The sequence below is a fragment of the Pelodiscus sinensis genome, chromosome 3, assembly GCF_052426305.1.
Source record: "Pelodiscus sinensis isolate ZL-2025 chromosome 3, ASM5242630v1, whole genome shotgun sequence".
NCBI classification, from domain to species: domain Eukaryota; kingdom Metazoa; phylum Chordata; order Testudines; family Trionychidae; genus Pelodiscus; species Pelodiscus sinensis.
The window spans coordinates 124,241,603-124,256,103 of NC_143054.1; the positions used below are offsets into that span (position 1 = coordinate 124,241,603).

General features: G+C 44.6%; 1 protein-coding gene across 4 annotated transcripts in view; it reads left to right on the forward strand.

The window, feature by feature from the left end:
- Nucleotides 1-6,448: 6,448 nt before the first annotated feature.
- The window catches only part of FAM120B (family with sequence similarity 120 member B), a 99,813-nt gene continuing 91,760 nt past the window's right edge, over nt 6,449-14,501 (forward strand). For 3 of the 4 annotated variants that reach the window (XR_016349231.1, XM_089777355.1, XM_089777356.1), the window contains exon 1: nt 6,451-6,692. The gene's annotated coding sequence lies outside the window, so the exon portion shown is untranslated. Of the gene's footprint in view, nt 6,693-14,501 lie in introns of all 4 variants that reach the window. The other variant, XM_075924694.2, reaches the window with a different exon arrangement.

Sequence of the window (14,501 nt, forward strand, 5' to 3'; positions counted from 1 at the left end):
GCTGAAGGGGGATGACACGCCTTTAGACGCGATCAACCCCCTAGCCAGCCATCTGCTCCTAACCAAATGGCGTTTTTTCACTCCCAACTGCATGTCTCTATACTCCTCACACTTACATCTCTAGCCCCGAGCTCCCCAAATGCAGAGACAGCTTACGTTGAAGCATGTTAAGCAGACTATCACTGGCATGGCCACAGCGGCCAAAGTCCTGAGGTTGGGGAGAGGTAATAAATCCTCACCTTCCCCGTTAAGAAAATGCTGGGACCCGCTTTTAAATACTTTTTGACGCCTCGCCCATTGTACTGTGCAAAGTCAGGTTCGTTAAGGAGAGAAGATCATGCCAGGCATTGGCAACCGGGGTAGAAAAGGGAAAATTCCCTGTGAATGGAATGTTGGCAATTCAAGAGAATCAGATGTAATACCTGGCTTTCCCGAATGATGTATTTATTAGAAAACGAGTTCCATTAGGTAGAGAAACAGAAGACATTTCCACGGTTTAAACGTGTTAGGGCTAAAAGGTCGAGCCTTATCGTTAAACAAGTCTACAGAGCTCAGATCTCGCATTCTCTCAAGCTGACTGGATGCTGTATAGTTTAATGCATAGCATCCTGTCATGACAGGCTCCCCTCCTTCCCTACCAAGAAGTACAGCCCGACCACAGAACAACAAAGCCCGAAAACTTTCAATCCGTCAAATAATCTTTTATTTATAACCATGTCAGATTATAGGCACAGTCGCTGCCTAGTCTCTATTAATTACGCTTAGTAACACGCCTCAGTTTCTACAGGATGCTGCTTATTCTCCAGCTATTGGCTTGTCTTTTTCTAGAGATGTATAAAGCACGGCCATATGGTGCATGTCGACACATGCATGCGTACGTGGATGTGTGTAGTTATGTGAGGCTGATTGTGTATAATATTTTAATTGGGTGTATATTATTTACGTGTGTGTAGCTATGTAAACAAAACATCAGCTGGCATGCTAATATACACAATTCTTTCACATAAAAGTATATTTATAATGCATCTGAATGTCCAGAAGCCCATTCATTAAAACATAAGATCGTCTTCATGCTTTATGGCAGTAAAGGTAAGGAGATGTGATTGGAAATAGTTCCACATAAACCATTGGCTTCCAGGCAATGAAATGGTGCTTTTTTCTGATAAGGTAGCCAGGACGTGGTGTGTGTTATATTATCCTTCTACACATTTCTGATCTGGAAGACTTAAACTCAGTCGCCTCCTCTCTGGGAAGTGGCAGACGAAGCGCTGATGCGGGAAAAGATTTTTCCTCTTCAGTGTTATGCAATGGAAGCTTAACTCAGTCCTGTATAAATAATGGGGTGGGTAGTGAGTTCGGATGGAAGGGCAGAAGGGGATGTATTACAATAAAACAGTTATGGGGTTAATATGATTGCTCTATATTTTCGGCTGGATATTCGCATGTTTATATTTGTGAGGGGGATTAAAGAAGTTTAGCACGAAGGTTTGTAGAAAGTTGCAAAGGCATGTGCTGATTAGAATAAGAAAGGGCAGTCGCGTGGCTCAGCTGGCACACAGAGAGGCCAGATGATAGATAAGCAGCTCTTCCCCATCCCCCTTTTTCAAATCGCAAATCATCTGCTCTGGCCCTATCCTAGCCCCTCATTTTCATAACAAAGGTTGTGTGTTTACCTGTGATCCTAGAACCGACGGGGCATTCCTTTGTCTCCCGATCAGATTACTGCAGCCAGCTGCTCTTCAGCCCTTTCCTGTGCAAATCCGAAAGTGGCCCCGATATGTGTTTTACTGAAGGAGCATGTGGGAAAACCTTTTCCCTTTGCTCAGGCTATTTCGATTTGTTTGCTAGTTTATGTCCGACTCTGTTTTGGTCGCGGGCAATTTGTGATGGGGACTATTCTTTGTGCTGGTGTGTGTGCTCTTGCTGTTATTTCAAAATGGCAAGCGTTAGTGGCTGAATATTCTTGCAAGGGCTGAGGTCAGTCGCGTGCCGATGTCTGCCAGGAGAACATCTGCCGGTTCCTTAGGGCAAATTTAGCAAATGCGGTGTGTTCAGCATTACACATACCTCCGGGCCATAGAAGGAACAAAACCAAACACACACACAAAGGCACGACGATAGACTGGCCCATCTCCCCCACCAACAGATTGCCATCGACACACTCTTCCCCAAGAGAGTGACCTGTTCCCAACAACACGCTCTCTCTCACACACACAAACTCATAGCATGGCTGCATATTCAATATCTTCTGAGGATAAACTCCAAGATCTCATCGCTGCCTTCAATCTCAGATTGCCTTTCTAAATGAAAAATAAAATGTATCCCAAGGCGTCTGTGCATTATATCTATGCATGCCAACATAACTATGTGTAATACACACCCTCTTAGGGTGTGTTTACACAGCATCCTAAACGCGAAATAAGATACACAATTTGGGCTATGAAAATTGCATCTCTTATTTTGAATATATTTCGAAATTGCTTATTTTGAAATTTGGCCTGTCTACACAGCGCCAAATTTCAATATAATGCAGTATTTCAAGCCATCCCTTATCCCTCGTGCAACGAGGTTTACCGGGATGGTGAAATAGCACTCCAGTTATTTCGAAAAATATTCTGAAATAATGGGCGGCTTGTGTAAACACAGGATAGCTATTTCAGGATACCTCTGATATCCCAAAATAGCTGTGCGGTGTAGACTTACCCTTACAGAACACTTCTCTTACATGTTTCTTTGTGACAATGTATTTTATGCAATGTTAGTAACAATTCTAGCTGTTGATCGGAAAGAACAATACAGACAACGGTAATTAAATCAGAGTTGTTTTGTTTTCTCTTAACACCTTTTCGTTTCTTTTTGTTAATGGCTGGGTCAGTGGTTAAAAATCAGTTTAAAGGATTCAACAAACAAGTCTAATAACTTCTGTCATTATATGTGACCAATAATACTTATCAATCATGACCCAAGTCTTACCGTCCTTGCTCAGGAAATCATAGGGTATGTCTGTACAGGAGCATTATTTTGGAATAATGACATCATTTTGAAAGAACATAGTATGTGTCTACACAGCAAGCTATTATTTTGAAATAATGTCAAGCTGGAGGACTTCTTACTCTGACTCCTGTAACCCTCATTTCACAAGGAGTAAGGGAAGTCATAGGAAGAGTGTTTGTCTTTCAATTTCCTGCTGTGTAGACAGCGCCAAAAGCTGAATTAAGCTATTTCAACTTCAGCTACGCAGTTGATGTGGCTGAAGTTGCTTAACTTAATTTGACTTTTGCCCTGCAGTGTAGACAAGCCCATAGCACAGTGTTTCCCATTGGTGCTCTGCAGAATCTTGGGGTTCCGCAAAGCAAAAGTAAGGGTTCCGCGAGAATGCAGCATTCCTCCTGCCCCTTCTTAAAGAGACAGAGTCTATTTTGGGGTGGGGTTTTTTTTGACAAATTTTACCATGGCAACTCTAGAGGTTCCTTGAAATTCTTTTAAGCTGAAAAGGGCTCCTGTGGTCAAATAAAATTGGGCAAAACTGCCATAGCAAGTAAAGACTCTACAGCTTGATCCATTGGATAGGTATCCAATTCTTCTTTCAAAAGAATGCAAGAAAGAAGAAAGGGTTCAATGTTTCTTCCACACACACCTCTTCTTTTCCATTGACTCTAAAAATCTTATCTATTTTATTCTCTAAAGCTTACTTTAATTTATTTTTTTTAATTATGAAAGTGGTTTCATCTTGGAAGAACTGAGGGTAGGCTCTTTTTACTCTGATTATATCAATGGCAGGCTGAATGCATCAAAATCTCCAGTTACAGATCAAGTGATGTACAAGAAACACTTGGTAATTACACAAGTCATGGCTTTAGCTCTATTTTGGGGTGGACTCCAACCATTATAATAAGTTAATTTATATTTTTCTGCTCTATTTTAGCTTTGCATTTGATTTCATGAGCACTATCATTACTCTACACATTCTATTGGAAATAGCCTCTTCACTGGAACAAATCTTGCTCTCCTTACTCTCATTCACTTGAAAGGGATTTCTGCATGAATAAAAGGAGTAAAGTTAAGATTCCTATCATCAATGACTTATTTGCCACAAATCTGAGAGTGAAGTTGTGGAATGTGTTAAATCCTGAAGTGGTATAGATAATAGTTAATGGCATCAACTTCAGTAGGTACACAAATGTGATTCTAGATAAAAGAGTATTCTCTTTTTTCTACAACAGTGGTTGGATTCATGGTGGGGGAGTCAGGAAAAACTTCTGTTGTTCTGTATTTGTTTTTTGCTTAAGCAAAGAGTGCAAAATCCAGCCCATATTTACTTCAGCCTCTACCTACTTGGTACCTGAAGAAATCCAGAGATTGTGGCTGCTTGTTTTAATTTATGCTGGAAAATATGATTTATTCACTCATTACGAATTTTCAGAGTGGATCTAAATATTGCCATCACTGTAACCCAAATTTTAGTAAAAATGTCATCTATGTTCAGTTGCTCCCTTAGGAAAAGAGTCCTCTTCCATGTTCCAAGCTGAAGTAATCACTAAGCCCTTCAAATAATACAACTTCAGATAATAGTTTCATGCATTATTTATTACTGTAATTATAGCACAGTCTATATGCTACTCCAATTTGAGGATAGTTTTTCCTGTTAAATGGCCTAGTAATGCAGCCAGTTTTACACTGCAATTTTAAAAACTGGAAGTACTAATACTTTGTAATTCTTTATGCTTTGGGTTTTTTGTTGGTTTGTTTTCTTTACACTGGGGCTTTCAAAACTTCCTCCAGTTTCCATGAAGTTATTTTTATTTTCTCTGTAGATCTATTTGCCTTACACACACACAAACACACACACAGAACACCTACTTTACAGAAGGTGATTGTGAAAAAAGGATGGATTTGGACAGGGGGATCAGAGCTTTGGAAATGTTCTCCCCTTTTCTGTGAGCATCTGCTTGGAGAAGAACAGATGTGGGCACCTGTGGTGACAGGCTGCATATGTTCCATCCTATTCACAGGCATTCAGACGTGGCCACAATGGTAAGTCTTTGTGTATGCAGAGTCACTAAATATATTAATCTGTACTCCCTAGAGCACTGTTCTGTTTAATTTTTCACTGGCAATAGCATCTGATCTAATCCTGAAATCGGTTCCCCCAAGTCCCTTGTTACCCCTGGAAAATATGTGAAGTTATTTAAGCTTCCACCTGTTGCCTATGGGTTGGAGTAGGTTATGTGAGCATCTTGTGGGTTGAGAGAGGAGAGCGTCAGTGTTAGTATGCTGTTTGCACATACAAAGAGGGCCACAGCATTTTTATAATGGTGATATAATGTGCCACTGCAAGAATAATCTGATAGAAACAAATGATATGTGGAATGTGTATGTACAATGTATGCAAGCACTAAACAACTATTAAATAAAACCAACCCCCCCCAACCATTTTTAATCAGTGCCTTTAAAAATGGCATGTGAAGTTCCCATGTATCGCTTTGTTTATTAAACTCTAGTGGTTATTATAAACATCGGTCAATAGGCCATGCAGCCAAAAGGTAACATAAATCTCAGATCCAAGACTTCGATTTTTTGAACAATTTTGTTGCATGACTCTTTTATCCTATCATCTCTTATTCTATTTTGATTTGTTTGCGACCACAATGAGTCCTTTAGTTCCATTGTTGCCAGCACAATATACATGGACATCAGGCTGTGAATGAAGACAGAAGCAGTTTAAACAAACCAGGCTCTTTCTTTCCTCTCTGCCTATTGTAATATGAATGAACCTTCTGCATTCTGCTGCTAGGAAACGCTTCTTTTAAAGCCCAGGTCCAATAAATGGACATAGAGAAAGTGACCAAATACAAACCTAAAAGTATTAGAAAAGTGGGGAGACATGTGTAAGCAATTTCTTTTCACATTAGCCAACTGTGGAATCCTAAAATGTCCAAGAAAACAAATCACTCTTTTATAATGTTACTCCCCCCCCCCCATGTGCAGAGTACAGCCAGCAAACAGGATCACTAGTAAGAACTGCTTTGAAACACAGCGCTGCCTTTCAAAAGAGAGGCGTGCGCACTGAGGTGTCATCACTCGGGGATGACACCAGCAAGGCATATTTTAATGGGGGGGGGGGGGAGGCAACAGCAGGACAATAAAAATAAGACAGCTTGACGCTAGCGTTGCCACGGAAGGTGGGGTACCGACCTGGGCACTAGATATGCTGTCAGCAGCGGGGCGCAGTGCACTACACTGGGGATACGGGGAGATGTAATGGGGGGGGCTAAGAGGCAGCACATTGCCTTGGAATAGCACGTGCCTATGAACTAGCCGGGCGCTCTGCTCCGAACGGCTCCAGGTGCACTGATGCGCTACTGGCACAAACAGTGATGTCACGTGGGATTGACGCAGGACGAGGAGGAGGCGGTGCCTCGTAGTTTACAGTGCGCATGCCTGGCTGTTTCTCCTGGCCCCTCCCCCGGCCGCAAACGCAAAGCACAGAGGTCCCGCGCGGCTCTGGGCAGGCGGGGGGCCGAGCACCTGGTGAGAGGGTCACGTGCTTCCCCCGCAGAACTTTCTTCTGTCAATCAGCGACAGCGGCGCGCAGCGGGGCGCGTAGTCCCGCCTTCCTTCTCCCCTCCCTCCCAGTGGCCGGAAGCGGAAGCTCGAGTTACGGCGCGCGGCGGGGGTGCCGGTGTTGCTAGGTAGGGCCCTGGCTGCTGCTGGGTTGGCGCCGGGCGCAGCAGGTGTCGCCCCCATTCTGCACGGGCTGCGAGTCCCTCTTGCCGCCCAGGGAGCAGGCACCCAACCGTTGGCGGGGGGAGGGGTGGTCTCTCCTCTCGGCGAGCCAGAAACTCCTCCCCTTTCCCCCCCCCCCACACACCCTTGTGGCCTGGGCGGCGCCGTAACTAGGTATTTTTTGCGCTGGGGCCAAATGTTAAAGATGCGCCCCCTCTCCTTAAGTTAGCACGCGTCCCGCTCTTCTCTTGTGCAGCTTTTTACCTCCTGTGTCTTTCGCCCCTGACTATGGTGCGAGCGCCCCGCTTGCCCTGCCCTTGTTACGGCCCTGGGCCTGTGCCCCAGCCGCCCCTCGCCGCAGGGAGGGCAGGCAGCCTTTCCGCTGCCGCATCGTTACCCGCCTGCAGGGAGCGGCCCAGGAGAGGGAGGGGACAGAGAAACGCTCCCCGCGTATGTCCCCTGGCAGCTGTGCCAGGAAGAGGGCTTCACGGGGCCGTGCGACAGAGATGCGTTTCTGCACGTAGGCGCTCTCATTTCAGGGGTTCATTGTCGTTTGGTTTTAGCTGGAACAAGACTGTCTACCTGTCATACAGACTTACCTGGCTCAGCTAAACTGGTATAAACCCCATACTTTTAGTGATGTCAGTGCCAGGATGAGCACTGTTGAGACCACTGAGTTTATGGAACAAAAAGAAACACTTGGGGCCTGATTTTATGTTACAGCACCCTATGGCCATGATTTATATCTAACTTTTGCTAGGATAAATGACCACACAAATTGCAGGACAGTGTAGACTCTGGCTGTCTGTTCCCTCAGGCTTGGTGTGCACTTGACATTTAGATAAGCCTAGGTATGTTATTCTTGGGGTAGGAAAGATTCATGCCCTTGAGTGCTGTAGCTATCCAAACTGTTGATGAAAGAATGCTACTTCTATCAGTTTAGCTGCTGTCACTCAGAGCCATGTCTACGGGAGTGGTTCTCAACTTTTCCAAATGACTTTACCCCTTTCAGGAGTCTGATTTGTCCTGCATACTCTAAGCTTCACCTCATTTGAAAACTTGAGCTTTGGCTTCAGCCCTGGGCAGCAGGACTTGAGATTTGGCTTTCTGTCTTGGGCTCCAGTGAGGCTAATGCTGGCATTGGCAACCCCTTTAAAATGAACTTGCCTATGCTATTGTTGTGAGAACTGCTGATATACTATATACAATATTATAAATAAATCATTTTCTGCATGAAATTTTAGTTTGACCTGAGTTTTCTAGTGGTTTTTATGTAGCCTGTTGTAAAACTAGACAAATATCTAGATGAGATGTTGTATCCCCAGAAGTTGAAAACTACTGGCCTATAGTAGTCGGAAAGCCGCTTTACTATAAGAAGAGTCTATATCAGTGGTCCCCAGCCTTTTCAGGTTGGCGGGCGCCAGGGGGCGTGGCCGTTCGCCCGGGGGCGGGGACACTTGCCCGCCCGGGGGCGGCCCCCCCCAACCGCATGCCCGGGGGCGGCCCCCCCCAACCGCATGCCCGGGGGCGGGGCCCCCCCATAGCCACGGGGCCAGGGCCGGCCCCCCCCATAGCCACACGCCCGGGGAAGGCGCCCCCTGGCAAGCGCCGCGCGCCCGGGGCCGGCGCCCCCCCCATAAGTGCCACGGGGCCAAGGCCGGCGCCAGAGCCGGCAAGGGCACGCGCGGTGCTCCCGGGACCGGGACCGGCCATGCGCCCGGGGCTGGCACCTGCCAGCCCAGATTGCTCCGCGGGCACATGTAAAGAGCCCGGCGGGCGCCATGGTGCCCGCGGACACCGGGTTGGGGACCACGGGTCTATATTATGGCTACTATGGTAGCTAAGTCATTCTGTGTGCCTTGGATGAAGTCTGTCGGGGGCTTGAAATATTTATTGTAAATATTTTTGCCACCTAGCAGCATAGTGTCTAGTTGTTGAATGGCAGGCTTTCTCAGCTACTGATAGATTCATAGCTAAAGTGAAGTCTAACAAAATTTGCATAATAGGATGGCTCTTTGTTGCTGATATACAGGTAGGCTGCATCTGACCACTGTTTTGCCACCATGTCAAAATAAGGGGGTGAACCATGTGTACTTGTATCTATATACCAAATTTGTAGCAAACAATAGTTCTGATTATGTATTTCCATAGAGAATACACCATGCAGGTATACGCACTAGAGACTTTAGTAATCAGGCCACCATGGTAAGTTGAAAATTTGTTAGCAGTTATTTTGTTAGTTACATGAGGGAATAATGATACAAAATAAAGCTAAATGTTTATTTTTATTAGGTGTAAACCAATAATATCTGTGTATATTTAAGCATGAAAGGGTTGTTGGAAATTTTGCCAGAATTTTAAAACAAAGCATTTTCAGTGCTGATTCTGCTATCCTTATTCAGGTTAAGTGGTCTGGAAATCAGCGAGTCTGCTTGTGTAAAAATTTACTGCTGAACCTGAATAACTGTCAAATTTGGGATCTGTTTTCTTTTTCTTTTTCTTTTTTTTAAGCTAGCAAGTATTGGGAATAGAATATGGAAGCCTTAATCTCTTAGTTGTGAATTCCAGTTAGCTTAAGTCCTTAATGATCAAAAATGATTTAAAAATAAGAGCTAGCTGACCAGCATAAAGTAACTTAGTGGTCTCAGCCCACGTCCCACAATCCATAGGGGAAAAAAGTCATATTTGGCACTCAGTTTTTGTCTGCATTGAAAAATATTATATTTAAACGTGATTGAGTTGGATTTTAACTATAATTTAGTTTTTAGCCCAGGACAAAATGTATTGCGTATCCTGTTGTTTGATGTAAAGCGGAACAAGATTTTATTCTGGTCTATACTGGTGACTAAGTCATGGTCATAATAAGGTAATCTTGTTTTATTGTTCACAGTCGTGTTCTAACATGATCATATTTTGTTATGTAGATCAGTAGTTCTCAACCAGGGATCTGAGAGGCTACAGAACTGAATCCTGGAGTCTAGTGCCCTGTTGTACTCTCCCCCTCCACCTACTGAGTCTGAAGCCTGGAGCCATGGGACTGAAACCCAGAGTCCCAAGCCTAGAATTTCCACTCCCCTCCCTGCCATCTGGGGCTGAAAGCTGGGAGCTCTGAGCCTCACTCACCCCACAGGGCTGATGCTTAGAACTGCAGTGTTGAAACCCAGAGGCAGAAGCTCTGAATCCCCATCCAATGGGGTTAAATCCAGGAGTCTGTCTGAGTCACAAGCTGCAGTGTCCTACAGGGTAGAAGCCCTGAGCCTTTGTGGCTGGAGGCCCCAACCCCCGCATCGTTCAAGCCCCAAGTTTTCCCACACCTGGTGTCTAGAGTCCTGAGGTCATCCCACTCTCTGTGGTTAAAGCCCTGGCCTTACAGAGCTAAAGCTGAAGCGGGGAGACATAAGCTACCTGTTTTGGTGACTGAAGCCCAGAAGGGCCCTCCACTGGGCCCTGGAGTTTTAGCATGTTGTGTGGGTAAGGGGGACTCAGGAAAAAAAGAAAGGTTGAGATTCTCTGATGCAGACAATCCCAAATTGGTACCCTTGTGAGTCTCAGCAGGAAGTCTGAGGACTAAATGCACCTAGAAACTGAATTGTATCTCCTAGAAGTGATCTGTTAAGTCATGGTTAAGGCCTGTTGGAGAGGAGGGCCAGTACAGGAAGCTTGTACTGCTGCTATTGCTCTGCCTGTAGTTGTGTGGTTAAAAAGAAATTAGTGCACAAAAAGTAGCATTGTGTTGATTACATCTGATTTTCATATGGATAAAGGATAGTGATGAAAATGCTGATCGCAGCCAGCAGTTTGCCTATGCTGAGTTCCCCAGTGTTGCTGTTATTCATAGAATACTAGCCTTGGAAGGGACATTGAGAGGTCATCCAGTCCATTCCCCTGTCCTCACAGGAGACCAAGTACCAGCTAGATCATCCTGGATATGTTTCGAGATTAACCACATTTTTACCATCTCTAATGCATCCCAGAATGACTGTTGCACCAAAAATAAAAAAGCGAATGCGTCGTACTGTTGAGTCATATTTAGCTTGTGGTCCGCTACGACCGTTAGATCCTTTTCTTCAGTACTCTTTCCTGGACCGTCATTTCTTCTTTTAGATATGTGCAACTGATTGTTCCTTCCTAAGTGGAGTACTTTGCATTTGTCCTTATCGAACTTCATTCTGTTTACTTCAGACCATTTCTCCAGTTTGTCCAGATCATTTTGATTTATAATCCTATCCTCCAAAGCACTTGCAACCCCACCGAGCTTGGTATCATCCACAAACTTTATAAGTGTACTCTCTATGGGTATGTCTACACTGCCACCCTAGTTCGAACTAGGGTGGCTAATGTAGGCATTCAAACTTGCAAATGAAGCCCGGGATTTAAATATCCCGGGCTTCATTTGCATGTTCCCGGGCGGGTGCCATTTTTAAATGCCCGTAGTTCGAACTACCTGCCCACGGCTACATGTGGCACAGACGGGGTAGTTTGAATTAAAGCTCCTAATTCAAACTACCGTTAAACCTCTTTGCAGGAGGAATAACGATAGTTCGAATTAGGAGCTTTAATTCGAACTACCTAGTCTGTGCCGCGTGTAGCCGCGGGCAGGTAGGTCGAACTGTGGGCATTTAAAAATGGCGCCCACCTGGAAACATGCAAATGCAGCCCGGGATATTTAAATCCCGGGCTTCATATGCAAGTTCGAATGCCTACATTAGCCAATCTAGTTCGAACTAGGGTGGCAGTGTAGACATACCCTATGCGATTATCTACATTGTTGAACAGAACTAGTCCCAAAACTGATCCCTGCAGAACCCCACTTGTTATGCCCTTCCAGCATGACTGTGAACCATTGAGAATTACTTTCCGTTACTGTTGTTGATGTTTCTGATGTTACTAGTACTGGCAATATTGGGAAGTTTTTTGAAAATGTTCCTAGCGTAGATTGGCCGTAGTTGTTGGTTGAGTGAATGTTTCAGATTTTGACATAGCTATGAATGCAGGAGAATGTTTGCTACTTTTCAGTAGCTCTGCTTCTAAATTATTTAACGCAGTAGTTTCTTCCTTCAGAACCTGGAAGAGTGTCTCCTTTTCCTGTTGCTTGAACCCAGTTCATTTCTGCAGAAATAATATGGACTTCTTTCAAAAACCCAGAAGCAGTGTACTTACTACACGTGCAAAGACCTTACTACATCACTTGGTGTGATTGCATACACCACTAATGGGTGGTGGAGGGATTCCCTTTGGTCACAGGTCTAGTTCTTGCCAATACTCCATGGAAATGTGCTAACTTCCTTTTAAGGAACTCTTTATGGTGTGATTGCATACACCAGTAATCAAACTAAAGAAATGTGTGACTCCTCTCATGATCACAGATGCAGCTGCTAGTGAAAACTTCTGTTTGACACAAACAGCTGGAATTTGAAGGATACTCATGTGGCCCTAGTGCTTGGGAAATCAATACTGTATTTTGTACATCTGTGCAGTAGTGATGAGGATAAATATTTCTGTTTTTACAAAAGGTAATATTAACAGTGCAGTTCTAGATTGCTTTAAACATTTTATCTCACTTCATACCGAAGAGGGTGTTTGAAAACTGAATGTGAAGGGTGTTACAACTCTGAGGAAGAAAGACTTATAGGCACCTTTCACAGTTGTAAATTCATGATACTTTTCGTATTCAGTTTCTTTTTTTATATGCTCCTGAGGTAGTTTGTAATTCAAAATGTGAGAGATCAGCAGTGTGAAAGACAGGAATGCTTGTACCTGCTTAATTAAAACATGTAGTTAATTTCCTCAGTGTGAGAGAAAAGAGAAAACAATTTTCGAATAAAGTCAAAGGAAAAGGAAAAATGAACTTGTCTTGCTGCATAACAATTCTGTATTGTCACCAACAGTATTTGGTAGAAAGTCCGTTTGAAATAAAAAGCGTTTGCATTAGTAGAAAAAGGCTGCTATCATTAAAGCTATGTATATAATTTAATATGAGCAAGAATTTCTATAAACAAAAATGAGTTGGTTGAAAGTTTTTAAGTTTAACCCTGTTCCCATATTTGTTTGTGCAATATATAAACTGGGTTTCTTTGCATGTTTTTAACACAGAAAATTAGTGGGGGGGAAGCCATATTTCTGTTTGGCAATTTTTTTAATACAGAAAAATCTGATTTCGTCCTTTCCTTGTATTAAGATTGTAGTCCATATATATAATTTTTTTCCATTCAGATTAGTTGATTCAAAATTAACATGCATTATAGTGACCACTTTAAAGTGTTAATCCTTTTAATGGTCAAGTTGTTATAAATTTACCGCATATAGAGACTTAATTATTTAAAAGTTCTGAATTTTTAGCTTTTGAGTCTTTAAACTACATTATATAGGTTGGACCTCCCTGGTCTGGCACCCTCGGGAGCTGAGCCATCTCGGACTAGGGAGTTCGCTGGACCAGGGGAGAGGTCATTGCTCCCCTGTTGGCTGCTCCGCTGCTGGCACCTCTCCCTGGGGCTCCCTGCTCTGCTGTGCTCCTCCTCCCCCATCCCCTGGCTGCTGTAGTGCTGGTAGTTCCCAGGGGGTCCCCAGCCAGGGCCACCTGGCCACTGCCAGCCCTGCTACCTAAGAGGGTTCCTTGGGGTTTCCCAGCCCCAGGCCACCCAGCCACCACTGTCCCCACTGTAACCAGGAGTTCCTGGGGTTTTTTGCTTAGGGCTGCCAAGCCATCCCCGTTGCTACTGGAGATTCCCCTGCTAGGGCCTAGACTCCCCAGCCTCTGCCTGGTCCTGCCATCGGGGTTCCTTAGCCAGATCTCCTGAGACACTGCATGGCCCCACTGTCCCCAGGGGTTTCCCTGGTCAGGGCGGCCTGGCCATATGAACCCCACTGCCGCAGGGCAGTTCCCGGGGTTCCCTAGCCCCGCTGCCAGGGGCTCTCCAGACACCAGACCCCATTGACATTGGGGGTTTTTCACCTAGAGCGGGAGCTCCCTGATGATGTCTGGCCCCGCTGGCACTGGGGTTCCCCTGCCTAGCCACTGCTGACCCAGCTGGGACCCTGCAGACCCTGTGTTCTCCCGGCTGGCTCCCGCTCCTGGGGCTCTTTGGTCCAGCAACATCTGTGGCCTTATCGGACCATGGATGTTGCCGGACCAGAAAGTCCCGGTTTAGGGAGGTTCAACCTGTAGTAAAATGCATAAGATTGTAAAATCAAAATACAATTGAAACAGCTAATAGTATGCAGAAATATGAATCTTGGTATTGCAGTTGGATTCGTGAGGATGGACCATTGATGATACTGAAGCTTCAGGTAGGCATGGAGGTCTGCCTGCATGGATCCAGTTGCAAGGTCAAATAGGGATGTGAATGGTTAACCAGTAAGCATCACCCTTTCCAGGCGATACTTACCAGTTATGTTTAACTGGCAGGGGCTGCTGCAGCCTGGCAGGGCCCACCATAATGAGGAGGAGGAAAGGAGCAGCTCCCCACCCACTCATTTTAAGTGGTTAACCAGTTCAGTATAACATTTAACCAGTTAACTGATTAAACAGGATTTTACATTTCTAAGATCAAAGCTCTGGGCTGATTCTATAGTTTTTAGCCCCTGTTTCCACTGACTTCAGTTGAAATTGTGGGAGCTAAGAGCCTCTGAAAGTCAAGCTAGTATTCTGTATGTTGTAAAACCCCTTGGAAAAGGAAAAGCTGCATACTTTTTAATCATGATATCTGCATGAATCCTAATAAATAAGCACTGAATTTTTAAATTAAACTTCATGATTTTGTATTCAAAGGAATCTG